Here is a 12,253-nt window from a genome sequence, read left to right as displayed (position 1 = left end):
GTGCCAAGCAGGGGTCCTTGCCCACCAGGTCATTCAGAGTTTCTGTTGGACGAGGCGTGCAGAGCCGAGAACTTCAGATTCCCAGACCAAGGTCTCCCATCCTTCCCTCCAGGAGAGCTCGGAGACAAAGAGATGAACCCCCGCAGCTCCCAGGGCTGAGGGTTCCGCCCACGGCCCCGGGGGCTCCGGCCGGGTTGCTTCTCCACTCCCCAGCCCGAGGGGGCGCTGCAGCGCCGGGCGCTCGGCCCGCCCCTGCGTCGCGCTCCGCTCTGATCCGTGCTGCGGGCGGCACCGCTGTGGTACGTTCCTCCTTCGCCGCCCTCCCCCTCCTCCTCGGCCCTCCCCGCCGGTGGTAGGTGCCGGAAGTGCCGCCATTTTGGGGTGTTCTGCTCTGGCGGCAGCGGCAGCGGCAGCGGCGGCGGGACTCGGAGGCTCCCCCGGGACTCGGCCTCAGCAGCGAGGCGGCGGCGGCGGCTGCGGAGGCTCAGGCAGCAGCTGAGGCAGCGGCGGGCTCAGGTGCAGCCGCTGGTGAGTGGGGCGGCCGCGGGATAACGGGCCGCGGGTGGGAGGGAGGAAAAGAAGGCAGGAGGGAGGCGCCGCGGGGCGGGTCTGGTCCGGGAGGCCGCCGGGCACAGGGCCCTCCGGGCGCGGCCGCTCCTCGTTCCCCGCGCCCCGGGGGCAGGTTCACTATCTCCTCCCGCGTGTCGGGGTTCGCTGGTCCCCGGGCCCCGCCGCGCTTGCCCGGCGCGTGCCCCTGCGGCCAGGGAGACCCGCCCTCCTCGTGGTCTCGCTCCCTTCTCCCCGCGCCCTTTGCCTTCACCCTTTGGGCCCAGAAGGCTTCGTCCCCTACCCAGGGGTAGCCCTGTCCTCTTTTTCCAGCCGCCGTGCCAGACCCAGGCTGCCTGCCCAGGACACCCCTTCCCTGCCCCACGTGTTCTTGGTGCTCACCCCTGGGGGTGGGTGACCCCCTGCCTCTGGGGCGCAGCGCTTTTCAGGAGCCTCGAGAGCCCCTCTTTCTCGCCCCAGATCAGCTAGGGCCTTGGCTCGCCCTCCCCCCTACATCAGGTGTTCACCCAGTCATGGCCTAGAAGCAGGGCTGGAGTCTCGCACCCGGGAGCGCGGAGAGCACAGTGAAGAGCTTTCTGTTAGGTACTTACCTTTGAATTTAAAGTTACTGCTGTTTTGGTTGTGGCCCTTCGGGCAGGATATTGTTTAAATTGTCTAAGACTATTGTTTAGGCTTTAAGGAGCTTCTCGTTGGTTAAGGCTCATCATATTTGAGGAGAAGGTGGTGAGAATTTGGTCGGAGCCTGTTTGAGCAAAATGGAATCTTTTTCTCGTCAGCAGTTACTGCTGTACTTTTATTACCTTCGAGTAGAAAGGCTGTATAACAGTTTTAAATAACGTGGGCTGCTGTAACGTCTGCAGTGTAAGAGGTTATAGATACCCAAAGAATCCTTTACAGGAACTTCACCTTTTAAAAGCTTTCACTGTCTTTGTGGATTGGAGAGGCTTTTATTGCATTCTTTCACCTTTTCCACAAATGTTCGGTCGGCTCTTTTCAAGTGCGGTATCTCCTAGAGCGCTATGCAAGTTTCAGCCTCTCCTGAAATTTTTGCTGGAGATGGTGTCTCCACTTAGAATCACCCAGGGCTCTTTCTGTTTTAACATTAAGGAGCCCACTTGGAAAATGATGGAGTTATAGCGTGCATAAACTATTATAGTTCTCCCACACTCCCATGTCAATGTTAATGTTCTTGTAACTTTATAATATGTGGTTTCTGATCATGATTTAGCCAAGATTGAATCTAGAGCTTTCAGCTGTTGCTTTAACCAGGAAGTTTATGGTTCCCCCATTGGTTTTTCCTTCTTGACTATCCTCCACCTGTTTCCATTAAGAATGAATCTTGGCCCAGAACATAGGCCTCAACTTCTTTCCAGCATTCATTCTTGCCCTTGGGGTTTTCTTCTCTAGATATTATCTCCTAGGTAGTGTCTGGTCTTAAAATCCATTAGCAGGTGGAGCTGTTAGAGATAGAATACCTTTTCCAACCCCTTCACTTTTCAGATGAAAAAACTGAGGCCCCCAGAGAGTAAAGTGACTTTGGTCCAAGGTTACATAGGAAGTGCTCTTAAAACAGTCTCATCAGAGATTTTTTTTTTTTTTTTAACAGTGTTATGAGCAGTAATGCAGATTGCCCTTTAAGATATGATGGAATAGAAAGGGTCCTGAGCTTGAAGTTAAAAGGCCTGGGTTGTAATCCTTGCTCTGTCGGTTACTAGCTATATAACTTTGACCAAATCACTGTTCTGAGCCTCAGTTTATGCTCATCTGCAAAATGGAGGAAATAGTATCTACCTCACGTGGTGCTAATTCAGCTTTGGTGCTGTAGCATGTGAAAGTGCCTGTAGTGTAAGAGGCAGATAGGGAGATTTTGAGCCTGATGATTTTTAGGAAGATTTCTATATTTCTTACTAAAGAGGTTACAGATTCATTATAAAAAAATGGATAAGCCAAAAAGGAAGAAACTCACCCTTAGTCTCACCACTTAAAGGTGATTATTAATATTTGGTCTTTATCTTATCCTTTTTATGTGCTATAGAAATGTTTATTATTTTACCAAAAGGGGCTTATCCTTGTAACAGTTTTATGATGTGTTTTTTAGATTTAATAATAGGCAATAGGCATGGTTTAACAACCATGTTATAAATGATGCTTTGTATTTAACAGCTCTAGCATATGTGAGGTAAGGCCAGTGAATATCCCAGCGCAGGAGCAGTGAAGTTGCTCTTTTAAACATATGCTGGCTGGAAGAGGAAGAGAGGAGGGGCAGAGACCTAACATTTATTGTATATCTACTGTGTTAATATTTTTTTTTTTTAAATAAAGATTTGGGCTCTGCTGCTGAATGTAGAGTATGAGTTCTGAATTCCGTGCCCTTTCCTGTGACTGCCACTGCAGCTTCTTTAACTTAATTTTATCACGATGCTGGACTTAATAAGGAAGTGGAAGTTTAAAAGGTGGTAATGTGCCTTGGAGAGGAAAGAGAAGAGCTGTCACCTGGAGGCCAGGGTGAAGATGGAGAAAGTAGGAGCGTTAGGCTCCTTTCTGCTCAACAAATTTCTGTGTCCTTCCCCCCCGCCCCCGTCTTTTAAAACAAAAAAACAAAAGCAAAAAAAACAGCTTTTTTGAGATATAATTCACATAATATACAATTCAATGGTTTTTGGTATATTACATTATTAATTTTTAAAAATCGCGATGAAATATAATAAAATTTGCCACTTTACCATTTTTTATATTTGCGCATTTTATGTAGTAAAATACAAAAAAATTATCATCTTAACTATTTTTGAATATATGGTTCTGTAGCGTAAAGTATATTAACATTGTTGGGAAACAGAGCTACAGAATTTTCATCTTGCAAATCTGAAAGTTTATACCTATTAAACAGCTCCCTTTTTCACCTCCCCCCAGCCTTTGATAATCACCATTCTATTTTGTGTTTCTGTGAATTTGACCATGTAAGTGGAGTCATGATAATATTTGTCTTTTCGTGACTGGCTGTTTCACTTAGTGTAATGTATAAGATTCATCCACTTTGTAGCATGTAACAGGATTTCCTTTTAAATGGCTAAATAATAATCTTGTGTGTATGTACTACAATTTGTTTAATCCATCCACCGATGGACCTGAGTTATTTCACTTTTTTGGCCATTTTGATTAGTGCCACTGTGAATGTGAGTAGGTAAATATCTTTTTGAGACCCTGCTTTCAGTTCTTTTGGATAGACACCTAGAAACGGGATTACTGGATCTTATGGTAGTTCTATTTTTAATTTTTTGAGGAACCGTCATACTGTTTTCCATAGTGGTTACACCATTTTACAAGCCCACTAACAACACAAGGGCTTAAGTGTTTCCACATTCTCACCAATATTTGTTATTTTCTATTTTTTTAATTAAAAATTGTAGCCATCCTAATGGGTGTGAGTGATGTCTTTGTGTGTGTGTGTGTGTGTGTGTGTGTGTGTGTGTGTGTGTGTGTGTGTGTGAGAGAGAGAGATACTGTGGTTTTGATTTACATTTCTCTGATTAATAATGTTGAACATTTTTTCATCTGCTTGTTGGCCAATATCATCATTGTAAAAATCTCTATTCAAGTTTTAACCGTTTTTTCATCACATTTGTTTTTTTTTCCGAGTTGTAGTTTTTAATATATTGTGAATGTTAACTCCTTATCAGATATATGATTTGCAAATACTTTCTCTCATATGGTAGTTGCCTTTTCACTTTGTTGATTATGTCCTTTAAAAACGTAGTTTTTAAGTTTGGTGTAGTCCCATTTGTTTGTACTTTTACATCCAAGAAATCATTGCCAAGTCCAAAACTATGAAGCTTTTTCCCTACGTTTTCTTCTGGGAGTTTTTTTAATTTTAGATTTTTAGGTTTAAGTCATTTTAACCATTTTTAAGAGTACAGTTCAGTGGCATTGAGTGCATTCAGTGTTGTGCAATCACCACCACTTTTTCCAAAATGTTTTCGTCACCCCAAGCAGAAACTCTGTAACCATTGAGCAATAACTCTCCTTTCTCCCAGCTCCTAGTAACCTCTAGTCTACTTTCTGTCTGAATGAATATGCCTATTCTTGGAATCATACAATATTTGTCCTTTTGTGTCTTATTTCACTTAGCACAAAGTTTTTAAGGTTCATCCACGTCGTAGCATGGGATTTCATTCCTTTTTGTGGCTGAATTCCTGTGCTTCTTGAGCTCAGGGATGTCTCTTGATATCTCTCCTCCTCTTGGAGCTCTGTAAAAACTATTGCATTGATTAAAATTCATGCTTTTTGTGCGGATTGCCATACATAGGGATGGCCACTAACATGCTCAAATATCTTGAAAATTTAAACATATCAGTGTGCATAAAAGTATATAACAATAAACCAAATCACAATAGCATCATTTATAATTTCTAATCTAATAATTTCCAGTCTTTGAATGTACAGCATATTCAGAATATGGATTGTGTACAGAAAAAAATGTTACATGAAGAGAACAAGAATGGACAAGTTTAAGAAAGCAGCAGATGAACAAAGCAAACAAACTCATAGACACAAACAGAATCGTGGTTACCAGAGAGGAAGAGGGGTGGGGGTGGTTGAAGAGGGTAAAGGGGGCCAGATATATGATGAAAGGACTTCGGGTGGTGAGCACACAATGCAGTATACAGATTATGTATTATAGAATTGTACATTGGAAATGTGTTAACCATTGTCACCCCAGTAAATTTAATTCCATTAAAAAGAATAGGCAAGTTTCTGCCATTGCTTTATAATGATAATATATGAGGTTTTTTGTTTTTAGTTTTCTTTTTTTGATCAGAGGGTAGACTGATCTCTAGATATTCCGTATTGTGTACAAATAAGTTTAAAGACCTGATATTTAATGGCCTAGTTTGATTAAATAACTAATACTTTTAGGGTAAGAATATGTTGAAGGTAGTCACAGGTTTCTCTGTTTCAGTAGGAAGCTTATTCAGAGTATTCTCATGTATGAAAGGCTTTCTTATTAAGATGAGCTTCTCTTTACTTGGAGATTCATGACTGATTTTGATCTGCTTGATTGTCTACTTTTCCTCTTTGCTTTTTGGACCTTGCTTCCCACTACATTTTTCTCCTCTCTAGTAAGAAAGGAGGTTTCATAAAAAATCCTTGGGAAATGGGATGAACTGGAAGTTTTATTCTCAACCATATTGTCACACGAGGTATTAGAGCCCTCACAGTACTTAACACATAAGATGTTATTTTAGGGTTAAGGAAGACATACTTTTCCCCCAAACAACATGAACTGTTCTTTTGTTCAAAACTATTTTTAATTCTTGATAATTTTTAATAATAGTTAGAAATAGAATGTGTCATGGAAGTTCAAGTATTTCAGAAATATAATTTGAACCAAGAATTAACTTTATGTAGCTTTTTGATTTGGAGCATCTAACAAATTCCAGAGTTGATTGGTAGTAATATAATCTTATATTTACCTGCACACTCCTTCTAGAGGTGCTGTGGAACACTAAAATAGTCAGAAGGCAAGTAAAATAGAAATAAGACATTTTTGAAAGAAAACTAGAGAAGTAATCTATCCCATTATTGAGAGTCGATTCTTTGATTTTCGAGTTCTTAAAATGAAAACCTGTGGTTTGAAAGAATGATGAGACTTGAACGGGGAATTATAAGCGTAGACTGGGAGGGATAGGTGTGACAGCTCCAGCCAGTGAGCTTAAAAATTGGTGCCATCACTATGTGACCTTAACATTTCTGGGCTTATTTTCCCATCTTTAAAATAGAGATACCAACCTGGAATGGTAATGTTAGATTTAATTGAGATAACTTAGGCCAGGCACCAAACAGTGTGCCTGGTACAGTGTTGATAATGCTATTTCCTTTTTTCATCTGTAGAAATGGGCATACAGCTTACCACATGGGTCACAATGCAGTTCAGCCAAATGAAACAACACAGTAAAAATGCCTCTTGGTGCCACGAATAGGCAGTAGCTACTAAGTCAGTGTTCCTTTTGTTTCTCCTTTTGGGTATATTTTGTTTTGCATTTTTCTTTGTCTCTTATGGCTTAAGGGATAAGATTGTTTCCTAATGTCCAATTCCTGCATCTGAAATGATTTGCTACACAGGCATTCTTCTCCATAGAACCTTTTAGCTCATTGTTCCCTGTGGAATCCTTGGGTAATGTGGTTTCCTAGATTCATCTTCACTGTCTACTTCATGTGAGAGTCTGTTGATAGAAAACTGAAAAATACAGATGAGTATATTATTGGATTTGTAATAACGACACCTGAGTCTCTTCCTAAGTAGGTAACTAGTTTTAGGGAGGGAGGGCTCTAATATTTAGAGTTGTATTGTAGATGAAAGAGTTAATCAGTTTTAGCTGTTTGTCTTGTAAACTATATTGTATCAAGAATTCTTATCCAAGCTTTGTAACTTGCTAACGAGTTTTCTTGATGAGATCATGATTTTAACTTTATCCTTGTCATGAAATTGGCTATTAGAATCTCCTTAAAGTAGGGGTTTCCTTACAGAATTAATCAGAAAGATTGTTCTATAGTTATTTTTTAACCTCTGCTATGATGTGGAGGCCGTGAGCATATATTTGTTTATTTTCGACTTCTTTGAGTTCCAGACCTGTAAAATTTCCCAAGAATGCTTTTATATCCATCATAAAGCCCATATTGATTTAACATATTCTTTCTGCTAAGGAAGTCTTTAATTCTCCTAAAATTTTTATTTCACAGGCTAGAAGGATAAATACCAACAATTTCTCTGGGCATTGGGACATGGGTGATTTTTTTTTTTCTTCATACTTAGCATTTTAAAATTTTTATACAGGGTACATGAATTTCACAAATATGAAAAGTTACATTAAAATTAGACTTTTCTCAAGGGTTGAGAAAGGGGAGGAGACTGAATATAAGATATATCAGCATCTTAAATAATTTAAAGCATTTTAACTCAGAGAGAGCTTTGCGAAATTCTGATGTGACAGCTGACCTTTTCCCCCACTTTACAGGAAATGGACTAATTTTCAGAACAGCTTTTGGATTGTAACACTTTGATTTTTCTTTCTTCTACTTAGAAAACATGGCAGCAAATATAAAGAGGAAGGGTGAGTTAGTTTAGAAGCTGCAGTGAGATCTGAGAGATCTCACCTAATCGTTTTTAATGTGTCACTTTTGGGATGTGTTCATACATAGGTGCAGAGTGTGGCTTTAGGAAGAACTGTTGGCTAACTTTCCGACCTCTACGGACTACCAGCTCTTTTTACAGCGATGTTCAGCTTTGACAAAATAGAATTGAATATCACCATCCCCATATTGAACCAACATTGAAACTTTATTTTTGAGATGGGAGATATCTTTAGTTTGGGGATTCTACAAAATGAAGGTTTTTGGTTCCAGAGCTGTTTAATTTTATAGTGTTTTAATTTAGGAAGGTCAGTTTCCATTTACATAACATTGCTGCTCTCCAGCAAAAGAATCCCTAAATTAGAAACTGTCACCACTTTCTCATTGTTCTTTTATCTTTTTGTTTCCTGTGAGATTGAAGCAAGCTCTTGCAGTGACTTTTGGGACTCTGACATTCTGGTGATAACGTGGGGGCAACTAATAGTCTACTCTGAGTAGACTTCTTTAACCCAGTGTTATTTGGACATCTGTTAAGTTTTTGAAACTGGCAAAAACTTAACATATTCTTTTTGTGTTTTTAGCTTTGTGTGTGGGAAATGGTCCTCTTTTCTGCTTGATCCCCTCCCCCACACTACCATCACATATCTTGGCCAGTGTTTCCTTCTTGTCTGAATTGTCTATGTGATGCCGCCAACTTACCATGCTAGGTTGGGTGAGATAGAACCAGTGAGAAACGCCTGCGTTGTCTTATTGGCTGCCTGCTTGATTGAGAATGCTGTCTGAGCAAGAGTGTTAGGAGGTCCAGGGGGTGAAAAGAAGTCAGGGTGGTGGTGACATTCATCAGCTAGCTGGTTATTATTTGCACATTAAAGCAGTACTCCTTTATGGACATATAGTCGTTTTAAGCTTTGTTGTTGTTCAACAGGGATATTTCACTAGAGGCTGTTTATGCGCTAAAAAAACGATTCCTTAGATTGATATTTCTTTAGATGGCTAGAGCAAGAAGAACAAGCATTGCATTTCGTGTTATTCAGCACTTCCCTGCTTATGGTTCAATTTCTGTTTGTCTTTTAGCGAACAGCTAGACTTTTCTCACAAAGCTTTTCTTCTCCATTCATTCCAATACTGTATCATAAGATATTATTTAGTATTTTGTTAATGATACATTTTTTTTTCATTTCAGCAAGATATTAAGCTTTTTGAGGATGGAGGTTGCTTTATTACTGAACGTATTATACATCTTTTGAGGAGTCAGGCACACAGTCTGACTCCTCAAAAGATATAGGTATAATTAGTATACCCTAATTATATGCTGTGACCTAGCCCTTCTTTTAACAGCTTATTGAACCAGGGGTGGACTCTTGACTCAGGCTGGACAGATCCATTTCTCCTAGGAATCTGAGATTGGAATTGAGATTCAGGTCTTTAGGGAACAGATAGATCACCTGCATTCAGAGAATTTGGGACATATAAACTCACATGCTGGGGCATGGCCACATTCAGGTTCATACATGTGGAAGCAGTGAAGACCTGTCTCCAGGGAGGGAGAATTAAGTAGATTCATCTATAAAGATGTATAAATGAGAAATGCAGCTTTGAAGAGAGAGTCAGCTGTCCACATGCAGAATAGAATGTGTGTAAAGGCTTTCAGCATGTGGCCCTGTCGTATTTTCTGCCTTTGGATTTCTTGAGATACTCTGGTAACCTTTCAGTTAATTTTGCTTTAGTTCGAAGGAGGTTTCCTCTTAGTTACAACCAAATAGAGCTTTGAATAAGACACTTTAGTGTAGAGCTTGCCTAACATTTCTTCAATTCATTTGAATTTTAGAATAGTTAGGCATAGGATCGTGTCTCTTTGCAAGATTATTGCCCCTTTCTTCCCAACAGCCTCCTCATCCCCAGGCTTAGGCTGCTTGGGGTCTTGGCTCCTCAGTTTGTAGTGTAGACAGGTACCTGTGTTGTTGCTTTTTGGGTTTATAGAGTGCTTCTCTCTGATGCTTTGCTGGATCAAGAAAGAAGTTTTGTTTTTTACAAGTTTTAATGATTATTTGTTTATAACTAGTTCTTATATAAGGCAGATAATACTGCTGTTTCAGATAGGAAACTTAAAGTGAGCCATCGCTTTTAAAGAATTTTTTGTGAGGCATATAGATTAGGTCCTTTTTTCTTTTCTAGTTAAGTACCACATTTGTTTTAGTTTCCTGGTGGTTTCCTCTTTGGAAAAAAAAAAAAAAACATTGATGGACTTGAGTGGAACACAATAATGTGGGTTGAACGGCAGTTGAGACTTTAAACAAAGGGTAATGGTGAGTGGCTGTGTGCCCAGCTGATGGAGTCTGGTCTCTGCTCAGTTAGTAACTTCATGAATGATCTGTAATAGGAGCATCACAGTGGAGTTTTTCTCTTTGAGAAATGTTAATGAGGGGAGAGGAAGCTCTGAGAAAAACAGTTTAATGCTTCTAATTTGATTTTTTTTCTTCCTGCGATTAGTTGGTTCTTGTTAAGTCGAAAGACTTTATTCGAGTAATGTAAAACTTCCCTGTAATATTAAGGAGCAGGAATTAAAAAGAGACGAGAGCCAGTTTTGAAATATGGATTTGTATACAACCAGGAAGGAATAGATTTGCAGGATAGAAAAAGCTGGAAGACATTATTTGACATTGGAGGCCACGTTGTGACTGCACCTAAACAATGTTATGTCTTTATGCAGTGTATGTATAGTTATGAACTGAATGTCATACATGGAAGTTTTATATTCTGTAGTGCTTACTTATATTGGGGCCTTGCACAAAATAGTGCTCAATAAATATTTGTTGAATAGCCCATATCTTTCTAATGGCACTTTAATTTTATGTTTTGAGATAGTTCATTACTAAGGACTAGGAATAGGAGGAAGACATTTAAATTTAAATTCTGTGAATTTCTTGCTTATTCAAATCATTGCCTTTTGAAGATAAAGTACTTTAAAGTTCCAAGGAATTTTCTGGAAAAAAAAGTAAGCAGCTTTTTTTCGCCTTTGAAAGACATTAAGTTGGCTAAGATTTGTACTATAAAAAAGCCTTTGTGTAGCTCTGTGATCTTGAAACCTCTTATTGTATATTGCTTGGATGAAATCAGAAGACTCCTAGACAACCCTGATTCTGGCTCTGTTTTCTATAGCTCCAGAGAATAAGGAAAGGAGAATCTGATACTGCTGGCAGTCTATGCTGTCTTGCTTTTCTGGCCAAGACATGCATTTAAAAATAAAATCAAGGAAATTGTAAACCAGTAGTAAAAAAAGAATAAAGCATCCAGGAGTTTGCCTCCTTTCATGTCCTGTGGCCTCAGTCTCTCCTTTTTGTCTTTAGACTCTCTGATATTAAACTGATGTGGCAAAATTGCCCTCTGAGACTTGAACTTCGTACTTGCTCTTTTAAGTTTAAGGGAAATCATGGATAGGCACCATGTTTATTAATGTATGTATTCTTTTTATCATATGTGTTTCTATTTGATAGTTTCTGGATATATTTACAAGTACATTTAAAAAAGCTTTTAAACTTCTTTACTGAACTAATTTTGGTTATAGATTGTGGCAATAGGAGTGGGAAGCTATTTAAAAATAATCCTTTTGGACTCGCTACAGGAAAGCTTAGGTGAATAAGTATATCAAAACCAGATACACTATTTCTATGGAATATCTTAATGCCTACTGCTTACCTTTAGCTGATTGTATACCTTATCTCCTTAGATAAAATTTTTTAGGCTTATGAAGTTCTGTTTTGTAATATGATTATAAATTGGTTTTCAACAAATTTTATCTTAGTGGCATTTATATTTAGGTGCTTCAATAATTATTAGTTTGAGATCAAAGAAAGACTTTTATGAGCTCTAGGGCACTGCTTGAGCATTGGTCCAGGTACTTTCTAGCTTTAAAGTTATTGTGGACCAGGCCTAGGATAGTTGAAGTTCTAGATTATTACTATGAAATCAAGTGCTATTTTTGTTTATTAATGTTCATTTATCTGGTGTAACTTTACCCTGGGCTAAGTAAGACCTTGAGAAAGACTTCACTCTGTTCCAAGAAGTGTACAACTTAGAAAAATGTTTTCTTTTGAATTCTGACTGCTCCATTTTTCTTAACAAACCAGATCTACAGATCAGACTTGTAAATAATCTGTTTTCTTAAGGTATCTTCTAACAAAACGTGTCCGAGGGAGCTGAGTGTCAGCCCACATTTAGTGGGGAGTGGCAGCTCATCTCCCTGAATTACATCTTCTTTGTCCACGCGCAGCAGCTTTGGAGTTGACTTGGAATTTAAACTTAAACTTCTGTTCTCCTTAATCGGTTTCATTTATTTCATAATCAGTTTTATTATAATATTATGTGTTTGATATTTCTAATATATGTAGGGTAGCTGGAATTTCTTGAGTAGAACTTGCTTTGAAGAACTCTGTGAAGTCTTGATAAGAAAAATACTAAATAATTCATGCAATATGGTGATATGGAAAGAAACAGCATCATACATTGGTCACTGAAACTCGAATTTGTATATAATTGTTTTTATGAATAGGGAGGGGAA

At 39.2% G+C, this 12,253-nt stretch overlaps 1 protein-coding gene across 6 annotated transcripts in view; it reads left to right on the top strand.

The window, feature by feature from the left end:
- The first annotated feature begins 364 nt into the window (after positions 1-364).
- The window catches only part of CELF1 (CUGBP Elav-like family member 1), a 60,361-nt gene continuing 48,472 nt past the window's right edge, over positions 365-12,253 (top strand). For 4 of the 6 annotated variants that reach the window (XM_015586390.2, XM_006908117.3, XM_006908112.3 and 1 more), the window contains exon 1: positions 365-528. The gene's annotated coding sequence lies outside the window, so the exon portion shown is untranslated. The remainder of the gene's footprint in view (positions 529-12,253) is intronic. The other 2 variants (XM_006908119.3, XM_006908120.3) reach the window with 2 other exon arrangements.

Source organism: Pteropus alecto, unplaced genomic scaffold (assembly GCF_000325575.1).
Source record: "Pteropus alecto unplaced genomic scaffold, ASM32557v1 scaffold71, whole genome shotgun sequence".
NCBI lineage: Eukaryota > Metazoa > Chordata > Mammalia > Chiroptera > Pteropodidae > Pteropus > Pteropus alecto.
This window is presented reverse-complemented; position numbering and strand designations above follow the sequence as displayed.